The 20,365-nt window shown below is 45.2% G+C and overlaps 1 protein-coding gene across 2 annotated transcripts in view; it reads left to right on the top strand.

Annotated features, from left to right (window-relative positions):
- LOC113437475 (mitochondrial peptide methionine sulfoxide reductase-like) overlaps positions 1 to 20,365 on the top strand; it is an 82,860-nt gene that overhangs the window by 52,226 nt on the left and 10,269 nt on the right. Inside the window, exon 7 of one of the 2 annotated variants that reach the window (XM_087939738.1) lies at positions 1,786 to 2,457. The exons of the other annotated variant lie outside the window; for it this stretch is intronic. The gene's annotated coding sequence lies outside the window, so the exon portion shown is untranslated. Of the gene's footprint in view, positions 1 to 1,785; positions 2,458 to 20,365 lie in introns of those variants that run through there. 2 annotated transcript variants of the gene reach the window in all.

Below are 20,365 nucleotides of genomic sequence, written 5' to 3'. Positions count from 1 at the left end.
TGGCTCAAGGATCACACTGAGCCTTGGCTGGTGTAGTGAGACCCACACTCCAAAATTGGGACAGGATCTAGATCAGGGGTCTCCAACCTTGGCCGCTTTAAGACTTTGTGGACTTCAATTCCCAGAATTCCTCAGCCAGTTTCATATTGAGCTTTGCTGGCTGAGGAATTCTGGGAGTTGAAGTCCATAAGTCTTAAAGCAGCCAAGGTTGGAGACCTCTGATCTAGATTGTTTGGGGAGGAGTCATTTTCTGAAGGGCTGAAATGAAGACTTTGGCCCTTCATTCACCTGTTAACATCCCCCAGACCCTAAAAATGGAAACCTAAGGTAGAATCCCGGACCTTAGGCATCCCAGAAGAGACTTGAGCCTACAAAAAGGGGTGCTGTTGAGCCACCCTTCTTGCATTCTGGGTGACAGTCTGTAGAGATTCTCCATCATCCAGATCATGGTTGTCCCAAAGGTGCTTTTTCAGGAGGCAACTGGACTTTCTTGTTTTTTTTTTCTTTTGAAGATGTTTGGCTTCTTATCCAAGAAGTTTCTTTTCTTGGATGAGAATTCTGGGTGACCCTTTATTCTGGGATTTTTGGGGAAAATCTCCTCGGTGACACACAATGCCATTTCCCTTCTTCTTTTACTAGAAGATGCAGCAGCCTTTAAATGCAATAACTATTGTCCTAAGCATCTGGAAGCCATCTTTAGGTCTGATTGTGTGGGGTTTTTTTTGACTCAGCCATGGTTCCTCCCTCCCTGTCTGCCTTACAATTTTCAAAGTAGGCTTAGACAACAACATCAAAATTCCATGCAGACACCAAACCTAACAAACCACCAGTAATGAGAACTTATGCATTATTCTGGCCCTAAATTGTGAAACTCAACAGGAAGGAAAGCATCAAGATAGGTTAGATTTAGAGATGCAAAAAATACAGCTCGCCAAGATTCCTTTTGTGGACAACGGAGGCCTGAGGAGGAAGCGATCCAAAACATTTGCCCCATTGTTCAGGTCTGGAGGGAATTCTAGAGGGCAAGAAAGGGTCTGCCATACTTTGAACCAGTTGTAGATTCCAAGAAGTCTTTAAAGGCAGGCTCAGTGGCTAAGACGCTGAGCTTGTCGATCGAAATGTCAGCAGTTTGTCAGTTCGAATCCCTAGCGCCATGTAACGGAGTGAGCTCCCGTTACTTGTGCCAGCTTCTGCCAACTTAGCAGTTCGAAAGCACGTCAAAATGCAAGGAGAAAAATAGGGACCACTTTGGTGGGAAGGTTTAGTCATGCCAGCCACATGACCACAGAGATGACTTCAGACAACACTGTCTCTTCGGCTTTGTAATAGAGATGAGTACTACCCCTTAGAGCCAGAAATGACTAGCACGTATGTGCGAGGGGAACCTTTACCTATATAGACCAGGTCGCAATTGTCTAAGCAGGTGGTGACAACAGCATGAGTCACTCTTGCTAGGCCTTTTCACCTAAGGGAAAACTGCATCTGCAGCTCCAGCTGAAGCCAAGGAAGGACTCTATGGTGACAGCCTCCACCTGTTGTTCTTCACACGTCACAAGTCCTGGAGGGACCTAATTCTTTAAGAGCAATCCAGAAGGGAGGTAGAGAACCTTGATGGATGGACAGCAATCCTATCTTGCTAGGATATAATTTCAGCCTGTTCCTTCCCATCCAGGCCCTCGTAGCCTCCAAGCACCAGGTCGAGACTTCAAAGGTATCACCAGCTCAGCCTGAGATTAAAATCCAAAGCTGAGTCTCATCAGCATATATGTATTTTATCCAATTTAGAGACCACCCATCTTGCTCATGGAAATGACTCTGGATGGTATTGATAATGATGTGTCATATCAAGCTGCAAACCCAGAGGTGTGATTCAACCGGTGTAACGACCAATTCAGTGAGCGCACGCTCGTGTACGCGCAGAGCATTTGCTACTGGCCTTCTCCAACAATCTCTCTGTGTTAAACCGCTGACGCGTGGCAATCCGCTGTGCTGCGTGAATCAGCTGAGCTTGAAAACCAGGATATAAAGCACAGATTAGAGGGTGGGCCCAACAGCTGATCATCGGAGCAAACCAAACCAGTTCACTCACAGGTGATCCTCGGAGCTACCGGTTCATCTGAACAAGGCCGAATTGCTAGAATCCCACCCCTGTGCAAATATCACTTGATGACCTTTAAATAGGTCATCTTTAAATAGAGGGCATTGACCTCTGTGGCCCCTCACAGTGGGCAAATACAAGTCTGGTCTCTTCTCCATCTCCATGAATGGAACCATCTGCTAAGGATGGTGCAAGATGGTGTCTCCCATTCTCAACAGTCTCAGGTGGTTTAAACCAGGGGTCTCCAACCTTGGCAACTTTAAGACCTGTGGACTTCAACTCCCAGAATTCCTCAGCCAGCAAAGACAATGCACCAGTGGTGGGATTCAAATTTTTTCACTACCAGCTCTGTGGGCATGGCAGGGGAAGGATACTGTAAAATCTCCAGTCAGAGGTGGGATTTGCCAGTTCTCTGAACTTCTCAAAATTTCCACTACCAGTTCTCCAGAACTAGTCAGAACCTGCTGAATACCACCTCTGGAGGAGACAAAACTGCAGGTAATCCTCAAGTTACATTTGTTTAGCCATTGTGCAAAATTATAAAAGCACTGGAAAAAAAAGTGGCTTGTGACCATTTTTCTCACAACCTTTGCAGCATCCCTATGGACAAGAGGTGGTATTCAGCAGGTTCTGACCAGCTCTGGAGAATCGGTAGCAGAAATTTTGAGTAGTTCAGAAAACCAGCAAATCCCACCTTTGACTGGTCCCACCCATCTATTCTCCGCCTCCCGAGTCCCAGCTGATTGGCTGGGTCTTCTTCGGTTGTCCTGCACAGGAGAACAGAGCTGAAAAGCAGGTTAGTGGGGTGAGGAGGGAATGGGGATTTTGCAGTATATCCTTCCCCTGCCATGCCCACCAAGCCACGCCCACAGAACCAGTAGTTTAAAAAATTGAATCTTACCACTGGTGCATTGTCCCTGTTCAGCCCTTAAAAATTAGGTAGGTCAGGCAATCTAGCAACTGCCAAGGGGGCTATTTGCAGCTATCTTAAGTGCCTGTAGTAGAGATTTTGTTATCTGCCCTAAACTGAGCTTCTGAAGTAGCTTAAAACTGGCTTCAAGCCCTCAACTCAACATGGTCACTCAAGAAAGAAAAAGTAAAAGATTTAATATATTTTAAATGAAATATGGTAGTTATACCAAAGATGCTTTTTCAAAAGGCGAGATGGACTTTGATGTTCCTTGAAGACGTTTTGCTTTTTATCCCAGGGGCTTCTTCAGTTCCATTCTTGGATGAGAAGTGAAACATCTTCAAGGAAAAACAACGTCTTTTGAAAAAGCAGTTTGGGGACAATCGTGACCTGGATGACTGAGAATTTCCATAGAAATATGGTAATTGTATGTAGATTAAGTGAATGTGAGAGACCCTCTTTATACGTTCAATTTGATTGTCTGAAGCAAGGGCCTTCAAACTTGGCAAGTTTAAGACTTGTGGACTTCAACTTCCTGAATTACTGAACTAACATGACTGGAGGAGGAATTCTGGGAGTTGAAGTCCACAAGTCTTAAAGCTGCCAAGTTTGAAGACCCCTGGTGTCTTCATAGTCACAGCGTGGGTCTGACTGGAATACTTGTTCAACTGTTGACATTAAATCTTTTCATTTTGTAAAAAATTGTAAGACCCTGGCTTGGATGTGTCTTTGCCCTGTTTACCAGTGTCTAAAAGTATCTACAACTTTTTATATATCAGAATGGATTTATGTTCTTGCAAATAATTTTGCCACATCCCAGATTCTTTTAAACTAGCAATTTGTTTTAATTCTTTTGCTGATAACCAACAGTGCAAATTCCACCTCTTGGCATGGAAATGCTTAATACCACATCCACCCTGCAGTTTCCCTTGCACCTGGTTTAATTGTTCGGTGCAAAATACAGTTGCAAATATTTAGAAAAGTGCGAATTAAGAGTGCGCCACGTGGCTAACAATTTAGAAATATTTTTTCAAAGCTAAGCATTTTGGTTTCCATCTCTGGCTGCTGTGCAAGCTTCATCAATGGAACAAAACCTCTTTGAATGGAAAATATGTGAAGGATGAGTCATTAAATCAAAGAATCACAGAGTTGGAAGCGGCTATCAAAGTTTGACTGGTTCAGTGTTCTTCAAATTTGGCAATTATAGGTTGGATGGACTTCAACTCCCAGAATGCCCCAGCTATCATAGCTGGTACATTTAGGCTGACTTTCTTTTTTTTCCAGATCTCTGTGGTCTTAAGGTATCTCATACATAAAAACTGGCTTAATGCAAAAAATAGAATCTGGAGCCATAAGAGCTTCATCACAATTAGTTTTTCAGTTGCCATTTTCCAATGAACTTTTGGGGAGGCATCAAAGAGATAAACTGGTAAATTGTCCATTTGAGTTCAGTTGAATCAAATTGTGCCCAGTTGAGTTCAACTGAGTCAAACTAGGTCCAATTGATTTCGACTGGATTGAGAGGGGCAGCTATAAAAATTGAATAGATAAATATAATGCTGTTTGTGTTTTGCAGGGGTTTAACATACTCTTTCCATTTGTTATATCTGCCCCGCTTCACAAAGTGGATTTTGTTTCCTACTTACATTTGAAGGAAAGTTTTTGACATGTGCTGCAAAACTTGTTGAAGTCTATGAGTTGATGAATGTTGCCTATTTCAGCTTATCTAGCAATGCTGCTTGACCTGACGGCATCTCTCTTAAAACAACAGATCAAAATAGGGGTGCCTGTCTCAAGCTAAATACGTTAGAAGGGTAAGTCAGCCGGATCTTTGAACTGATTTGATTTTCCCCAATATGATTCAGATTGGATCAATGATCCAAGTAGAGTCCATTACCCAAATTGGATCAAAGTCGAATAGCACACACCCCAAGCAGAAAACCAGATCAGTTGGAGCACTTTCTCCACCAATCAAGTCAAAACACTATCAGAGACATTTTCAAGGACATTGAGAATAAAAGAGAACACCAGAAGGGCCTCTTTTGAAAGGGGAAGAAAAAACAACCTTATGAAGTTATGAGGCTGTTTTCTGCAAAGAAGTATTTTTAATTGTGAGGGAGCAACTAATTGGATCATCATCTATCAGGAATGGTTATAGTCATGTGTATCCTGCCGGGTGTTGGACCGGATTATCTCTTAAATTACTCCCTTCTCTGTGCTTCTATGCATTGTGAGACATTCCCAGTCAGGCTATATTATCTGATTTTTTTTCTGAACACACACACGCACACACACACACACACACACACACACACACACACAGAGAGAGAGAGAGAGGTTGTTTCCTCTCTATGTGGAATAATCAGCTGCTTTGAAAACTTACATATTTATTGCCTGCTTAGATTATTTTCTCCCTTCTAATCAGTTTATCTCACCTGTTATCAGATGGCTGTTGGTTGACATTTCCTGAACAACAGTATCAAGAAGGGAGGGGAGGAAAGATCGGTTTTGCAACTGCTGAGTCAAAACCTAGCCCTTGAAAAGTTCAAGGAGATCCTATGATCCTATTACTTCACTCAGTCCTATTGAATTGTTGCCAGCAACATCTGGGGCTTAGCTAGGACAAACAGTGGGGATTCAGCTGCTTCCAGATAAGGCTTTTGTTGGTGGCCCAGGATGACGTTGGGGGATTTAAGATCGTCCCCATTGTTGTCCGATTATCATGCTTGTGTGTTTTTTCCTGGGCTGTGTTGACCCAATGAAAGGGCTGGCTTGGCACAAGATAATCCTGGTTCATTTTCACCTGGACTTTCCTGCCTCTTAGCCAGTTGTGCAGGACCAACCCATCTACCCCACTTTTCATGGAAGATGTGGGTAATCCACCACTTACAACTACAACGGAGCCCAACATTTCTGTCACCAAGCGAGACCGTTGTTCAGCGAGTTTTGCCCCATTGTAGGACAGTGGTGGGATTCAAATTTTTTTACTACTGGTTCTGTGGGCGTGGTTTGGTGGGTGTGGTGTGGTGTGGCTTGGTGGGCGTGGCTTGGTGGACATGGCAGAGGAAGGATATACTGCAAAATCCCCATTCCCTCCCCACCCCACTAACCTGCTTTCCAGCTCCGTTCTCCTCTGCAGGGCAACCAAAGAAGACCCAGCCAATCAGCCGGGACTCCGGAGGCAGAGAATAGACGGGGGAGGGGCCAGTCAGAGGCGGTATTTGCCAGTTCTCCAAAGTACTCAAAATTTCCACTACCAGTTCTCCAGAACTGGTCAGAACTGGCTGAATACCACTGTTGTACGAGCTTTCTTTCCACCGTTATTAAGTGAATTATCGCCATTGTCAACTCAGCGTTAATTGAATCCAGTTCGCCCACTGACTTTGCTCATCTGAAGGTCATAAAAGGAGATCCCCGGGACAATGCAACCGTCATACCTAGGAGTCATTGGCCAAGTGTCTGGATTTTGACCACGTGTCCACGGGGAGGCTGCAATTGTTGTAAGTGTGAAAAACGGTCAGTCTGTTTCCTCACAGCTGCTGTAACTTTGGTCACTAAAGAAATGATAGTCAAGTCGAGGACTAACTGTATTATGTGAGCCGAGAAACATGGCTTAATTTGATAAACAGGGAAAGCGTGTTCTGCCCAGAGAGACTCTTGTCTTATTTTCTTCTTTGGGTTCTGCCTGCCGTTCTCTCTCCTGCAACTGGGGCGTGAGGTCAGGTGGGCGGGTGTCAGCGAAAAAAAAAAGACAACAGGAAACATTTGGGTCTTTTATTAGCTGCTGTGCTGCTGCCTCACAGCTGTAGGTGACTAATCTGATCTCTGCATCTCTGCGGTGTCCTGTTTGCTGCGCCTGCTGCACCCCATCTCTGCTCACCTGGTGCCGGACCAGCCTGCCACTCAGCCCGGCCTCAACACCCACGCCCAGGCGGCTCTTCCTCCCGCCCACGGGCCTCCTGCTTTGCCGCTTGCAAGCTCACAAGGGCAAAGCAGCTGGCGCAGCTGAGCACCAGCAGCAAGGGAGGCCTTGCCCTGCTCCCTGAGTTAACAGAGAACAGGTTGACAGAGTGGGAAGGGACCTTGTAGGTCATCTAGCCCAACCCCCCGCCCAAGCAGGAAACCCCACACCATTCCTGACAAAGGGCAGTCCAATCCCTTCTTGAAAGCCTCCAGTGATGAAGCTCCCACAACTTCCGAAGGCAACTTCTGTTCCATGGGTTGATTGCTCTCACTGTCACAAAATTTCTCTTTATTTCTAGGTTGAATCTTTCTCCTTGTTCAGTTTCCATCCATTATTCTTTGCCTTCAGGTGCTTTGGAAAACAGGTTGATCCCCACCCCCGTGACAGCCCCTCACATACTGGAAGACTGCTATCATGTCTCCCCTGGTCCTTCTCTTCTCTAGACTAGCCAGGCCCAGTTCCTGCAACCGTTCATCGTATGTTTTAGCCTCCAGTCCCCTAATCATCCTGGTTGCTCTTCTCTGCACTCTTTCTAGAGCCTCAACATCTTTTTATAGTGTGGTGACCAAAACGGGTCCTCTAAATGTGTCCTTACTAAGGCTTTATAGAGTGGTATTAGTACCACCCTTGGATCTTGATTGTATCCCTCTGTTAATGCAATTTAGGATTGCATGAGCTCTTTTGGCTGTCACTGCACACTGCTGGCTCATATTTAGCTGGTTGTCCACTAAGAGGCAGGAGGCTTTGAGGAAAGGAAGAGAGTTTGTGTGGGGTGGGAACCAGGCCCTGATCCTATATTCTGCCATGGCCCTCTAATTAAGCATTGCCTGTTGGGGCCACGGGGATAGGACTTTTGGAGAGGGAAGATCAGGCTCCTACAAGCATATGGGACTAGCCTATAGGAGGAAGGACTAAACACAGCCTAAAATCAGGTGTCAGGACTATCATCCTGCTACACCAACCATGCTTCAATAGATGCCAGTCTGCCATATGCAATAGGGGGGGAGGGAGCTGTAAGAAGGTAAGGTAAGGGGTTGGGATAAGAGGAATTGAAACTATACGTCATGCCATCCCTTGAAAGACGTCAGTTCAAGGTTACACCATGGAATCAGAGGTGGCATTCAGCAGGTTCTGACCAGTACTGGAGAACCAGTAGTGGAAATTTTGAGTAGTTCAGAAAACCGGACAATCCCACCTCTGACTGGCCCCGCCCCCACCTATTCTCTGCCTCCCATTGAGTCCCAGCTGATTGGCTGGGTCTTCTTTGGTTGCCCTGCACAGGAGAACAGAGCTGGAAAGCAGGTTAATGGGGTGGGAGGGAATGGAGAGATTACAGTATCCTTCACCTGCCACGCCCACAAAGCCAAAACCTCAAAGCCGCAGTAAAGAATTTTTTTTTAATCCCACCACTGCATGGAATGCAACACCCTCCAGCCTGCCAAACCAGGGGCTGTTACCAAAACAATTTGTTTGAATGAAATTGGACAGGGGAAAAGGTGGTAGAGAGGAGAGAAGAGTTAACTAGATGTTTTGGGCGAGGAAAAAACCAGATTCGGCTTGGCTGCACCGTAACCACTTGGCTTTAGTAAAGTGCATTTTCGCTAACAGTGGATTTGAGAGTTTCTTTTCTAACTGAGCAAGTTGAGACAGCTGACATTAGGGCTGGAATGCACGTTTTTCTGGGCTGGTGGGGCTTCTCTGCTGAGGCCACGCTCCTCTGTGACAGCCTCTGCCCAGCAATATGCTGTCTGGAAGGGTCCTAAAGGTGCTTTTTTCAGGAGGCAACTGGACTTTCTTGTTTTTGGTTTTTCTTTTGAAGACATTTTGCTTCTCATCCAAGAAGCTTCTTCAGCTCTGACAGGATAGTGTAGTGTGGAAGGATTTATATTCCTTGCAGACAGCTGGTCATTTGCATCCTTTTAGAAGGTCGTTGAGGCCACTTGGAGGTTTATCTCTGTCCTCAGGGTCACCTGAGTAGTGCTAGTCCTCATGGTCTGCAGTTTTTCCTCTGGAAATCCATTCCTACTTCATTCAAAGGGTGTTCATCCCAATCGTATAGCTAAAAGTCTGTAGAGATTCTTAGTCATCCAGGTCATGGTTGTCCCAAAGGAGCTTTTTTCAGAAGGCAACTGGACTTCCTTGTTTGTTTGTTTTCTTTTGAAGGCATTTTGCTTCTCATCCAAGAAGCTTCTTCACCTCTGACTGGCCAAAACCTGGCTTGGCTGCTTGCCTCTGAATCCTGATGGGCACACTTATCTATTGGAGATGGCTGGTGGACTAACAGGGAAGATCCTATCACTGTACCAATCGCTGGTTTTGCTTTTTTCTCTCTCTCTTTCCATCTAAAGTTTTTAATATTTATAGCTTTGTTGAAAGAAATATCCTTCTGGGTTCAGTTCCAAGTGGGGAAAAAGACACTGGAAACATGGAGGCTGCTTAGAAGGTTTAATGGTGGACAGGAGGACCACATGGCTTGGAGATCAAAAAAGGTGAGAAGAGAAGGTGAAGAAGAACTGAGTTGCTGAGAGTGCCTGGGTTTTATAATCTCTGTTGGGATTTGAATTGGAGCTTGTATTCTAATTGGTTGTCAGACTCCCAGGGGCAACTCTGTAGGCTGTCCTGAGTTCCAGTCTTGGTCTAGCCTTGCTGGGTGATTATGCCCTTAAAAGGGATTTTGGCAATTGCTATAGTTTTACCTGGAGATCTTTGTTATGTAAAGTATTCTGGCCTAGGCCTTAATGGCCCACCCATTAACAAAATTGGGGGTGAGCTTCTACTTCTGAGGTGAGTTTCTGCTTCTGAATTTCTATTCTTTTTAGGGGAAATATTCTGCCTTTTTAATATTTCCTAGGCTATTTCAATTTTCCAGGAGAGGGGCGGGTGCTAATTTCCTACAACTTTAATTGTAAGCTGCCCAGAGTCACTTTGCAGAGTGAGATGGGGCAGCGTATAAATTTAATAAGTAAAAAGGACAGTGGCTCCTCTCCTAGGGTTCCACAAAAGTCTTAAAAACCTAGTTTTGGGCCGAGGCCTGGGATTATCATTTTGTTGTTTTGGGTGTTGGGGCAGGGGATGAATGAGCTATTTTGTTTAGTTTATTTGTGTTATTTTTAGATAATTTAGGGCTGTCTGTGTGGTTTTAGGTTTTATCCGTAAAGGATTTGGGGGGTCAAGAGTTTTACCCTGCCCCAAATCCATTGGAATTATGTAACTATTATAAACTTAACAGTTAAATGAACAAATCTGCTGATGATTGCAATAATGATCAGGATTATCCCTCCCCTAAAGTAATAGATATCCAATGGGGGCAAACCACAACACCTACATTCTTTCTTTATTGTGCAAAACAAGCAATGTGCAGACTTGAATTGCCTGGCATTACAAGCTCTGTGTCATTGTTTTATAATGATGTCATGGCACAGGTCATTATTTTGACATTGTTGGGGTTTGTAATGGAAGTCTCTGCTCAGGATGGCCAGAAACTACAAGGGACAGGGCTCCTGAACCTTCAAAGCAAAAGGATTTTCAATAATACAGATTATTCTCTCCCAGAACAGGATAAAATGCAGTGCTTAAAACTACTTTCCACAGCCGTTTGCGTTGCAACCCTTCAAAATTACAGTGGCCCTGAAAAAGTGATATCAACCAGTGATCACATTTTTTGACTGCTCATGTGATCAAAATTCAGGCACTTGACAACCAACACACCTTTACAATGGCTGCAGCATTCTCAGGTTGCGTGATCGCCATTTGCAACTATGGCAGGGGTGTCCAACCTTGGCAACTTTAAGACTTGTGGACTTCAACTCCCAGAATTCCTCAGCCAGAAAAGCTGGCTGAGGAATTCTGGGAGTTGAAGTCCACAAGTCTTAAAGTTGCCAAGGTTGGACACCCCTGAACTATGGGAAGAAATATCCATCTGGTTCAGTTCCAAGCTGGGAGGAAGACACTAGAAACATGGAGGCTGATTGGAAAGATGATTTATTAATGAAGCAGAATCACCAAACACATGTTTCTGGTACTGCTGACCACGTGGAGTTGAGAGTGGGTTTTTTTTCTCCAACAGCAAGAGAGAGATGCTGGGGCAGCGGAAATACTTTGATTAAATAAAAATGACAAAAAGAGTTAAAAGATACCAGAGGAGAAGCAGGACAGATTCACCAAAAAGCTAATAAGAGTTGAAATCCTAAAAAAGAGCAAGAGATGATAGATAAACATAGAATACTTTTGAACACGGTGGTTATTCTAATAAGTGTTAGAAAAAAAGAAGAAAGTAGAAACTGGGAAAACAATATGTATACTGAAATAAAATAGAACATATTGTGAGTACTATGTATACACAAATGCTAGAAGTTGAAAAAGTATGATTATGTATATTTAAATGGTAATATTATTATCAGAATCGTATGCAGATATATTGACCCAGATAATACACTGTCCATTAAACACTTAATGGGTGTTAAAGAAAAATTATAAATAAAATTATTTTAAAAAAGAGAGTGAGGGTTTTTTTTATACCTTCTCTTGGGCTTTGCATTTGAACTTCCTGTTCCTGTGCAAGAACATGTATTCTATTGGCTGTTATCAGACTCACATGGGACCATGTAAGGGTAATATAGGGGTCATAGCTGGCTCTAAAGGTGAAGCACATAACTGAGCTCTCAGGTTTGGCTGAAGTTTGTGAGGGTGATGCAATTAAGGTGTGTTGGGCAATTCCTATTGTGGCTGAATGGCTTTTTCCTTGTGTTGGATCTTGGATGAGAGTATTTGCTTATGAATAGAGCTGTCTATCTCTTTATCTGTTAAGTGCTGGCATCTGCTGAGGCTATTAAGAAAGGGAGGTTGCTTTCTCCCCTTAAAAAAACATTTCTCATCCAGGGAAATATAATATTCTGCCTTTTTAAAATATTTCTTAAAATATTTCATTCTTCTAGGAGAGGAGTGGGTACTAACTTTCTACATGACATTCCCAGCTGGCTTCTGGCACACCAAGTCAATGGGAGAAGCTAAGATTTGCTTAACGGCCCTGTGATTTGCATAGCAACTGCTCTGATTCACTTAACCGTTGTGGCAAAAAGATTGTAAATTTTGGCATGACCCAGTTAACATCTTCTTTGTTTAGCAATGGAAATTCTGGCCCTATTTGTGGTTGTGAGTTGAGGAGTACCTGAAGTGCGGTCAGATAAAGGCAATGAAAATCAGTGTCTCCCTGAGATACGGACATGCAGATGCCATGAAACCATCAAAAATTTCATGCTAACCAGGCTGAGCATGTTATGCAAATGGCACAGCCAGCCTTGCAACTGAGGTAGGTAAGTGCATGGCGTGGATCTAGCCACTGATTGGAAGCATCAACCTCCAGAATGAACCTGCTTCCCTCGGGTCATAAAAGTGGGCCAAACTCACTTAACAGCTGCCTTGCTTAGCAATGGAATTTGGGAGGGGGAGGGGTCAATGGTGGCCATTAAATTGAGGATGACCTAGGCTGCCACCAACCAGCCCGTCACGAACCATGTATCGTGAGCCTTCCCTGAGATCCATCCTCCACTCCCCATCCCCAGGCACCGAACTTAGTTGAATTTCGGTTCCTTGTCCCTCTTTCACACATTCTTATTGTTTCTGATGGTCCCCATTTTGCGAGCTGGAATTTGGAAGGCAACATATGCAGATGAGAAGGAGCCGGGCCATCCCCCTCCGTCTCTGGGAAAAGCTACTGGGGCAAAACCAGGCCCCAGCCAAAGAGGTCGTGTTCTTTGGTAGGTCTACTGACTCATAGGAAATGGCCCCCGCCTTGATGATTCAACATCCAAAGGGGGTTTGCTGGTTTGTTTTACTTCCTCCCTGAGTGTTTTCTTACAATCTTCAGCTTGCTTTCTAGAATGTCTCCTTGCCTATTGGAAGTTAAAACGCAGTATTTTAGGATATACTAAAAAAAAAAAAAGGCAGAATATTTCCCCTAAAAAAGAAGTAGACACAGAAGCTCAGCCGCCACCCCCACCCCGCTCCTTTGTTAATGGACCATTAAGGCCTGGGTCAGTCTACTCTACATAACAAAGATCTACCTCCTTCTTTAGGCAGAGCCATAGTAGGAATTGCCAAAAGCCCTTTCATGACATCATCACTCAGCAAGAGTCAACCAAGCCTGGGACTCAAAAGACAACCTATAGAGTTACCCCTGCATGGCCCCCTGGGAGTGTGACAACCAATCAGAAAACAAGCTCAAATTCAAAGCCCAAACAGAGGGTGTAAAACCCAGGGATTCTCAGCATTTCTTCCAGTGATGGGATTCAGCCGGTTCTCACTGGTTCGGGAGAACCGGTTGTTAACTTTCTGAGCAGTTTGGCAAACTGGTTGCTGGACGAAATCATTAGTGCGGAGAACCGGTTGTTAAATTATTTGAATCCCACCGCTGAATCTCTTCACCCAAGAGCTCCCAGGCATGTGATCCTGTCCACCCTTAAACCATCTTTCCAAGCAGTCACCATGTTTCCAAGGTCTTTCTTCCCCACTTGGAATTGAACCCAGAAGGATATTTCTTCCAACATGCCCATAACATCAACCACAGCAGCAGCAGCAGCGGTTGGACAGTCCCCATCCTGCAGCTTTCCAGATGTGGATCTCCTCAAGCCTTAAGGAAGGATGCTCAGTGGTCTCTCTCGGGTTGCTGCCCCAGAAGAGGTCACGGATTTGCACGCATTTTTGCACAGGCTTGTCCATTCCACTGTTATGACCTGCCTTTCGTGATGCAGTCTGAGTCAGCTGCAGTAAAATAGAAGCCCTTCAATATCGGCAAAATAATTCAATGTAATAGAAATGCCACTGAAAAATCCTAGACCAGGATTTTGCAAAGCTGGCTGGGGAATTCTGGGAGTTGAAGTCCTCCAGGCTTAAAGTGGCCAAGGTTGGAGACCCCTGTCCTAGACAAAAATGTTGATGAATAACTTGAAAGCTGATGAGCAGGAGCCAAAAGCCAATTGCAGGAGAGTACACTCCATAGCTTTGGGAATGGCCGAGTCATGTTTCTAGTCCTCATGGAGAACTAAGAAGTGCTATAAGCATGAGTCATCAGGGTAGCATCTCCAGCTGAACAACTTCCTGCCGTGCTAAATTCAACAGGAATATTGCAGCGGAGGAGCATGTAGAAATAAGAGCCACACATTGCTGTGTTTCAGAAGAGCAATACATCTCCCTCAGGTGTGAAAATAATGATCACAGAAGGATGGTTGGAAAGTTTGTGGGCGCGGTTGGCTCCCCAGACGTTTCTGGGTCAAATCCCCCTCCTTTAAATTCCATCCCTTCATTCGTTCGTTCGTTCGTTCAAATTAGTTTTAGCTGCTCAATTTGATGGACCCCAGGGTAGAGTTTCTCAACCAGGCTTGCTGGGGGATTCTGGGAGTTGAAGTCCACCCATCTTAATTTGGCCAAAGTTGAGAAACGCTTCCCTAGGAAATGTACAAAACCAAAATATTGCCTAAAAACAGATCAGACCTAAAATCATGCAAGCATCCCAGACTAAAATGATCTTAAAAACAACACCAAAACCAAGCATTCCAGAATTCTAGGAGAGAGGGTGCTGCCTTTATCTCGGGGGGGGGTATTCACCCCACATCTTCCCAAACAGGATGACAAAATCTGGTCTCTCTCTCTCTCTCTGTCTCCTCCCAAGAATCCCAGCAGCCCAATCAATGACTTCTTGGGGTTTCCAGGAGGTTGAGAGACTGAATTGTAATCGGGGCAAAAGTTCTCCATTTTCAGGATGGACATTTTGAAGGATTTGCTTCCCGCTCCTTGGCATCCTTAAATCAAAGCCCATGCTTTGATTTGGACATTTTATTTTATTTTTATTTTATTTGTTTGTCAGACATGTACAAGATAACAAATATAAGTATGAACATACGCATGAATAAAGGAAGTAAAGACAGATAAATGGGGACAGTAAGACAGGGACGGTAGACACACTGGTGTGCTTATGCACGCCCCCTTTAAGGACCTCTTAGGAATGGGGTGAGGTCCATGGTAGACAGTTTGAGGTTGAAGTTGTGATGGGGTTGAGGCTGTAACAATGGAGTCTAGTAGGGTGTTCCAGACATTGACCACTCCGTTGCTGAACTCGTATTTTCTGCAATTGAGTTTGTATTGCTTTACCTTGAGTTTGTATCGGTTGTCCAAACATCATGATGATTGTTGGATAAGCGAACACTCCAAGGTCATTTCCCAAATTACAGATTTAAGGACTAGCAAATCGCAAATTTAGGGACTAGGGGTGGGATGATAGCAGTATCCAGGATTTGAGAGGCTGCCATAAAGAAGAGGGGGTTGACCTATTCTGCAGAGTATCAGAAGGCAAGACAAGAAGCAATAGATGGAAATTGATCAAGGAGAGAAGCAACCTAGAACTAAGGAGGAATTTCCTGACAGTCAGAACCATTAAACAATGAAATAATTTGCCTCCAGAAGTTGTCGGGGCTCCATCAATGGAGGTTTTTAAGAAGAGGCTGGACAGCCACTTGTCTCAGATTGTATAGGGTCTCCTACTTCAGCAGGGGGTTGGCTAGAAGACCTCCAAGGTCCCTTCCAGCTCTATTCTGATTGATTGATTGATTTAAGTAGAAAATGTGAAAATGCCTACAGCGGAAAACACAGGCCAAGTCCAGGCCAGGGTGCGCAGAGCCCCGCATGCTGCTTTGTCCATCAATCCCAGCCCACATGGGCCTTTCCTTCAGAGAACCAACCTAAGGAGCAACTTCCTGACAGTTGGAACAATTCATCAGTGAGACAATTTGGCTTCCGAAGTTGTGGATGCTCCAATCCTGGAAGATTTTAAGAAGAGTTTGGACAGCCATTAGTCTGAAAAGGTATAAGGATCTCCTGCTTGAGCAGGGGGCTGGACTAGAAGACCTCCAAGGTCCCTTCCAACTCTATTGTTCTGCTATTCTGGTTCCCACTGGCTGGTGGGGGCAGCTGAACCCGAAGCACCATTTGCGAGGAACTCAGCGCAAAGACCTGAAACCTGCAAATGGTTAAGTCAGCACTTTCCCAGGGGAGAAACAAGCCAGCCCACATTCCCTTCCTGTGCCTGCACTTTCCCTTTCAAGGTTCTCAGGGTAATTAATACTTTGCTAATGACACACCTTCCAGGCACTTGCCCAGGTGCAAAGAAAGGATTGCTCACTCTGTGCCCAGGCCTTGTCCTCACAAGTCTAGGGGAAGCGGGCGCCTTGCCTGATCGAGCAAGAGAAAAAAGGTCAATCAAATCGGCTGATTACATCTAACGCCCCCTTCCTCTTCCTTGCACACATGCGCTGCGTGCACGCAGAACACAGGCCTGCTTTTGCACCCATGGCTTTCATGTGCGATCGGGCCCAACAGCACTTCCTCCCCTGTGCTTGTATGCCCTGGGGATGCGCTCCGTCTGCCAGGAAAAATACAAGATAGGTGGGCAACGGTGTGGAAGGCAGGCAAAGTTGTGCCATCACAGGTCATAGATCCAGATTAACAGGTCATAGATCCAGAGTTGGAAGGGGCCTTGTAGGTCATCTAGTCCAACCCATCGCCCAAGTGGGAGACCCTACACCATTTCTGACAGATGGCAGTCCAATCTCTTCTTGAAAGTCTCAAGTGATGATGCTCCCACAACTTCCGGGGGCAACTTCTGTTCCATTGGTGGATTGTTCTCACTGTCAGAAAGTTTCTCCTTATTTCCAGGTTAAATCTCTCCTTGTTCAGTTTACATTCTTTATTCCTTGTCTGGCCTTCAGGTGCTCTGGAAAATAGCTTGACTCCTTCCCTCCTCTCTGTGGCAGCCCCTCAAATATTGGAAGACTGCTATCCTGTCTCCCCTGGTCCTTCTCTTCCTTAGACTAGCCAGGCCCAGTTCCTGCAACCGTTCTTCATATGTTTTAGACTTTTAGTCTCCAGTTTAAGCCCTTCTTCATCCCCCCTCTGGCTTTTTAACTGCAGGTAATCCTCGACTTACAACTGTCCATTGAGTGACCATGCAAAGTTACAACAGCACTGAAAAGTGTGACCTTACAATAGTTTTTCACCATTATGACCTTTGTAGCATCCCCATGATGATGTGTTCCAAATTCAGAGGCTTGGTGACTGGTTCATATTCCCAGAGAGTCCCAGGGTAATCTGATCCCCCTTTGCAACCTCCTGACAAGCAAAGTCAATGGGGAAGCCCAGATTCACTTAACGCCCGTGTTACTCACTTAACAACTGCAGGGATTCACTTAACAACTGGGGCAAGAAAGGTCATAAAATGGGGCAAAAAACTCACTTAACAAATGTCTCCCTTAACAACAGAAATGTTGGGCTCAGTTGTAGTCATAAGCCAAGGACTACCTGTGTTTTGTCCGGTGAAGTTTTCTTAAAAACTTAAAAGCCTGCAAGGTATTTTGCAAACTTTTCCTGAGCCCCAAGAAAGGCAGTACAGGTGGTCCTCATCATACGACCACAATTGAGCCCAATATTTCTGTTGCTAAGTGAGACGTTAAGTGAGTTTTTGCCCCATTTTTATGACCTTTCTGGCCACAGCCGTTAAATGAATCACTGCAGTTGTTAAGTTAGTAACACGTGAATCTGTTAAGTGGATCTGGCTTGCACTGCAGGCGTCATTAATGTGAGTCAGTTGCCAAGGGTCTGAAACGTTGATCAATTGATCCTGGGGGTGTGGCAAAGGGAATAAGTGTGAAAAACGGTCGTAAGTCTATTTTTTTCAATGCTGTTGGAACTTCAAACAGTCACTAAACAAACTGGGGGCTACCCGTATTTCGAAACAGAACCCGGAAGTTTCCTCTTTCTCCTTTTCTCTCCTCCATCACATAGCACCTGCTTTGGCATTTTCGAAAACTCCACCCTGTAGCATCCCAGTAGGGTTGGGCAAGTGATTGCTACTCCAGGGAGCAGAGCCAGACTGGGATCGATGCTGTAATCAATACATGGGAATTGAGTTGCGTGTGGACAAGTTTTACAATCACCAAAACTAAACAAGTGAAAACATATCTTGGCATGTGGTTGGGAAAAGTCACCTAGAAACTGCAGTATACAGAAATGAAATATGGTATACAGATTAACAGAGTTGGAAGGGACCTTGTAGGTCATCTAATTCAGTGGTCACCAACTAGTGGGCCGTGGACCACTGGTGGGTCTATGAGGAAATTTTGGTGGTCCACAGAGAAATGTCTCCCCCCCCCAAAGCATTCCCCCCAAAGCAATTAATCCAGGCTGCACGGGAACACAACGCAAGAATATGGGACCAACTTTTCCACCAACATCAGGAAGCCACCATCAGTCAAAATTCATATTACTGGTCCGCAGAATTTAAAATGATGAATTTGGTGGTCCCTGCCGTCCAAAAGGTTGGCGACCCCTGTTCTAGTTCCACCCACCCACCCAAGTAGACCCTACATCATTTCTGACAGATGGCAGTCAAGTCTCTTCTTGAAACTTCCGGTAATGAAGCTCCCACAACTTCCAAAGGCAACTTCTGTTCTGTTGGTTGATTGTTCTCTGTCAGAAGGTTTGTCCTTATTTTCAGGTTAAATCTCTCCTTGTTTAGTTTCCATCCATTATTCCTTGTCTGGCCTTCAGGTGCTTTGGAAAACAGCTTGACCCCCTTCCTCCTCTCTGTGGCAACCCCTCAAATATTGGAAGATTGCTACCATGTCTCCTCTGGTCCTTTTCTTCACTAGACTAGCCATGCCCGGTTCCTGTAACCATTCATCGTATGTTTTAGCCTCCACGTTTTATGGAACCAACCATAGTCGTCTGAATGTGAACATTCAACTGGTCATGACTGATGGCTTATGAATCATAATGGCTGGAGGATCCAAAGTTAATGGCTCAAAAGTGGCACAATGGTGAAGGGATGTTCAAGTCCACACTTGACTAATAGTCCCTAGTTCACTGCACTAGATGGCAACAAAGTTTTGTTGCTGTGAGTTTAAAAAGAAGGGGAAGGCCTCCTTCGCCATGTGTTGCCTTGGAAGGAAGAATATAAATAGAATAAACACAAACAAACCACATCAGAGCAGAGAGTATGATGTGCCTACATGTAAATAAACCTGACATCATAGATAGCTCAGGAACCTGAAGAGAAAGAATCCTGGTAAATGTCTATGGAGATTCCCAGGTCATGGTAGTCCTAAAAGTGCTTTTCAAAAGGCAATTGGACTTTTCTTCCTTTTTTTTCCTTGAAAATGTTTTGCTTCTCATCCAAGAAGCTTCCTCAGTTTGGAACTGAAGTGAACCGAAGAGAAGAAGCTTCTTGGATGAGAAGCGAAAGGTTTTCAAGGATAAAAAAAAAAACAGAACTGGTATCCAGCAGGTTCTGACCAGTTCTGGAGAACAGGAAGTGGAAATTTTGAGTAGTTTGGAGAACTGGAAAATATCACCTGTGACTGGAAATTTTACAGTGCTCTTCCCCTGCCACACCCACCAAGCCACACCCACAGAAACAGTAGTAAAAAAGTTGAATCCCACGACTGAAAAAAACCCAAAGAATGCCCCATTGCCTTTTGAAAAGCTCTTTCGAGACAATCCTGGTAAACATTGGGACTTCTGGGATGTCTCATCACTCCCAATTGTCGTAGGTACAGTCTTATTTCTTCAGCTATATCAACTAGAGCAGGGGTCTCCAACTTGGCAACTTGAAGCCTGGCGGGCTTCAACTCCCAGAATTCTTTTCTGGCTGGGGAATTCTGGGAGTTGAAGCCCACCAGGCTTCAAGTTGCCAAGGTTGAAGACCCCTGAACTAGAACAGGGTATCAAAATCAAGGCCTGGCGCCTGCCCTGAAGACAGTGAAGAACCAGCCCGTGGTGCCTATGTCAGCGAAAACGAAGCTCAGGAGGGCCACACGGATACCTCCTGGGCTCCATATCCAGTCACAACAGCCTCCTGCAGCCCTCTGCCAGTGAAAACAGAGCTCGGGAGGGCCACACGGATGCCTCCCGGGCTCCGTTTCCAGTCACGACGGCCTCTTGCAGCCCTCTGCCAGTGAAAACAAAGCTCGAGAGGGCCACACGGATGCCTCCCGGGCTCCGTTTCCAGTCACGACGGCCTCTTGCAGCCCTCTGCCAGTGAAAACGAAGCTCGAGAGGGCCACACGGATGCCTCCCGGGCTCCGTTTCCAGTCACGACAGCCTCTTGCAGCCCTCTGCCAATGAAAACGAAGCTCGAGAGGGCTACGTGCAGCTCTCCTGGGCTCTGTTTTCATTGGCAGATGGCTGCAGGAGGCTGCCGTGGCTGGAAACGGAGCCTCGATGAGTGACGTCAAGCTGACCACACACACACACACACACACGGCCACCCCCCTCCCCCGAGGTCAACCACAACCCTGATGCAACCCTCAATGAAATCGAGTTCGACACCCCCGAACTAGAGGGAGGA

The sequence above is a fragment of the Pseudonaja textilis genome, chromosome 10 (assembly GCF_049901715.1).
Source record: "Pseudonaja textilis isolate UNSWEBS1 chromosome 10, rPseTex1.2, whole genome shotgun sequence".
NCBI lineage: Eukaryota > Metazoa > Chordata > Lepidosauria > Squamata > Elapidae > Pseudonaja > Pseudonaja textilis.
This window is presented reverse-complemented; position numbering and strand designations above follow the sequence as displayed.